Below are 4,194 nucleotides of genomic sequence, written 5' to 3'. Positions count from 1 at the left end.
AAATAATATTGTTTTTTTTGAAGTAATTAATATATTATATTTTGTAATATTTGCAGTTCATGTACAATTTTTTGTTTATATATATATATGTTTTATTAATCATGTCATTAGTTGAATACCTGTCAATCTCATTTTGATATTGATCATTTGTTTGTATACTTAAAAATAAATTATATTTCGTAAAATATATTGTTTTTTTAAGTAATTAATATATGTTTTATTATTAATGTTATTAGTTAAATTCCTGTCAATCTCATTTTGATATTGATCATTTGTTTCTATACCACTGGACGAATTATGTGCTGTAACATGTTTTTCTGTTGTACATTCTTCTGGAGATACATACATTTTTCCCGTTTCCATGTCAGTAACATAACTGCTTTAATAACAGATTATAATATGTAAAATCTAATGGTTTTTTGAAATAATTTATACATTTGCACAATAGAATTAAGTGTAAGAGTTAAATACGAAAATTAAATATTAATGATATTGTGTCGTGCACTCGTGCGTGCTACAGCAGTTAAGAAATTTTCAAATTATAATATAAATATTAAAAAATAAGGTATAATAAAATTAAAGTTTAGCAACCTATCGATTTTTCAAATTTTTTTTTTCCAACATGAGTATTTTAGGGTTCTTTATAAGAATGTAAAAAAAAAAAAAGCCCGGAGAAACTTAGTTTTGACGTTATTGATAAGAAACTTCAATAACTATATATTTTCGTTACGCGTATTTTAAAAAAAAAAAATAGGTGATTTCGAAATTGTTTGAATTTTTTTGCGGAAACTATTATTTTGGAAGTTTAAGCCATCCAAAGTTTGCTATTTTACGTTTATACGCATGTGAGAAACAATACTTTAATGCTGCGCGGAGGAACTCGTGTTTGGTGTTTTTTCGATTTTATTGACCGAGCGCAGCGCACTGAGCGAGTGGCAACGCTACCAGATTATGTGCTTTTTAACAATTTTGTTTAATTCCGAGGTCTGCCCAAGGTGGTTTTACATACTATTATCAAATCGGGGGATATTTTCTGATTTGATATTGTCTGAGTGATATCCAATGCTAAGTATATTTTTTTAAAAAAAATACGCGTTAAATATACGAAAAAAATGTAGTTTTTGAAGTTTTTTATGAATAACTTCAAAACGAAGTTTATCCGGGCTTTTTTTTTTACATTCTTACAAAACACCCTAAAACGAACATTTTGGAAAAAAATTTTTAAAACTAGAATCGTTTCGATTTTTTTATATTTTTAAGTAAACATATATGCCCGTATGGGGGCATCGCCCCCACGCGTTACTTTTCATGTAATGTCAGGTGGGGACTATTGATACTTTCTTAACATTATTAAAAATTTTTAAAATTGTAAATTGTTCTTTTTTCCTTGGTCTTTTTTTCCGGGATTCCAAGCTTATTGTACATTCAATGATTTATTAATAAAGCAGTATTTATATAATTAATAAGTTATTTTTATTTTGGTACCCGCAAGTTGAATTTTTAGAAAGGTAAATTTGATATAGAATTATTTTAGGGGGCTGTGGGGCGCGTAGCCCCCCTCGACTCTGTTCAAATTTAATAGGTGGGTCGTGTGTGCTGCAACTAACATTTTCTTGTCTCATTGTCGAAAAAGTTCGCGCCGCCACTGACTAGAATACCCCTTCACCGAACACCAAGACATTTTTATACTTTTATAATACAACTATTACGTGTATTATGAAATATTACTTTTATTCCATAAAATTATTATACAGTATACTACGACTATTAAAAAAAGGTTGCTATCACTTATTTTTATTGTAATATACACTTAATATTAATTATAAGCCTATTTATTTTTATCTCTGGAAAAGGGTTATAAAAAAAAAGGCATTTGATGTCAGAATGGAGTATCCTAGAAAAGCGTTTGGTCAAAAATCCAAAGATTATCTAGGTTCAAAAAACTACAACTCAATGCCAGTAAATATAAAAAGGGCCATATTCTAATCAGAAGGGAATCATATAACTATAGGAATGAAAAAAAAAAATTCAGATTTGGTTATTTTTAATACTTGAATAAATAATAAATAATTATATTTAACTGTTGTGGTTTAATATTATTAGTTATAAGTATTCTAATTTTAAAGATTGATTATTCAGTTCTTATTCGTTTTTAGGGTTCCGTTTGGTAAAACGGGACCCTATTACTAAGGCTTCGCTGTCCGTCCGTCTGTCACCAGGCAGTATCTAATGAACCATGATAGTTAGAAAGTTGAAATTTTCACAGATTATGTATTTCTGTTGCCGCTATAACAATAAATACTAAAAATCCTAGAATATATAATATAATCAGTGTTGCCGACATGTTTATAGCTGATGATGGTTCGGACCCCTTCGCGAACGAGACTGACTCGCACTTGGCCGGTTTTCTTACTTATAATTAAATTGTTCATATTATTTTATTCAACTCTCTACCACCATCACAAACATGTGCCTAAAGGTGGTAGATATTTTTTTGTTAAAAAAAAAAAAATGAAAAAATAATAGAATCATGAATAATATAAACAATTTTAAATTTTATTGGAACATTTTTTTTTATTTTGAAGTTTACTCAATTATTACTTTATAATATACAACAAAATATGGTAAACGGACGTTTCGTCTCCGTCAAAAAAACCAGTCCACGGACGTTTCGTCCCCGGCAATTATTGAGATAGGACGTTTCGTCCCGGAGAGTTATTAACCATAGGACGTTTAGTCCCCGGCATACTTTGATAAACTAAATGCATTAATTTTTAATGAACAATTTAATCTTTAAATGACAATAATACAAACTATACAAACACATAATCACAATTGTATTAAGTCAACACAAAATGTAGTAAAAATTAATAAATTAAAATTAAATAGGTATACTATATTATTAAGATAAATTATATATTTATTTTTAGGTCAACTGACTTATGAGTTATGTTTTTTAAATAGTATAAAATGTCACTATCATTATATTGAAATCCCGTGCAATATGATTGCAATTTCTTTTCCTTAAAACCATTTTCGGTTACGCACTACAATACGAACAAAATATAACTGTGTATAGTGAGTGTGTAGAATTGTGGAAATAGTAAGTATGAAACATTTTATCGAATAGGTTTATAACTTAATAACTTAATAACTTTTGATATAGGTACTAAATACTTTATACCTATTTGAAAATCCCATTATTTTATGTGTTAAAATAAATTTAGAATTTCAGCTCACAAACCTGCTTGGCTGTATAGTGCACGAACAATCTTTTATTACTTACCTGTAGCCCATAGATTAGAATACCTTTAGCTATAGCCTATATTATAGGTACTGTATTAGCAGTGTTGTAAAAAATACTTTTTAAAAGTATTTAAGTAATTACTCAAATACTCTATAAAGTAGTTAAATAATTATATAATATTACATTGTTATAATGTCAAAGTAAAACCATGACGGCATGGTATTTTTATTTAACAAGAATAATTATAAGTAGAAACAAATTAAGAATTAAAAGAATAAAAAAAAGTATTCAATAAAATATTAGAATAATTTTACTCAAATACTTTACAACACTATATTAGACATAACAGAATTGTTCATTAGAAATAAATGCATTTAGATTATCAAAGTATGCCGGGGACTAAACGTCCTATGGCTAATAACTCTCCGGGACGAAACGTCTTATCTCAATAATTGCCGGGGACGAAACGTCCGTGGACTGGTTTTTTTGACGGGGACGAAACGGCGGGGGCAAAACGTCCGCGATTCATAAAATATATCATCCTGAAATTCTTTTTTTGCACTGCACAAAGTAACAATGTTCAATGCACAATTACTTTTCTCACTGCACACTAAAAAACAAATCCTGTAGAAAACGAAAATGTTTTCAAATTTTCGGAGAACAGCATAGATCTTATACTTAGTTGGGCTGCAGCCGGTTTTGACAAAAGTAAAAACTAATGTAGATTTGACCAATCTAAACATTAATTTTGTTTGTTATTGTGTTTTTAAATATATTTAAATTCCGTATCATAAAATAAACCTTAAGGGGGCGGGAGGGGGCTTGTCATTGAAAAAAAGTAACTTTTAGACCAATAAGTGTTGGTAAATTACACATACTTCGGAATATCCGATTTAAATTTTTTATACATGTTTGAATTCATTGATAAAATATCTAGGTTCTTAGGA

General features: G+C 28.5%; 1 pseudogene; it reads right to left on the bottom strand.

The window, feature by feature from the left end:
- The window catches only part of LOC100163286, a 6,323-nt pseudogene extending 3,026 nt beyond the window's left edge, over positions 1–3,297 (bottom strand).
- Between the last annotated feature and the right edge of the window lie 897 nt (positions 3,298–4,194).

Source organism: Acyrthosiphon pisum, chromosome A3 (genome assembly GCF_005508785.2).
Source record: "Acyrthosiphon pisum isolate AL4f chromosome A3, pea_aphid_22Mar2018_4r6ur, whole genome shotgun sequence".
Lineage (NCBI taxonomy): Eukaryota > Metazoa > Arthropoda > Insecta > Hemiptera > Aphididae > Acyrthosiphon > Acyrthosiphon pisum.
The sequence above is the reverse complement of the archived record's forward strand: the minus strand, read 5'-3'. Positions and strand labels throughout refer to the sequence as shown.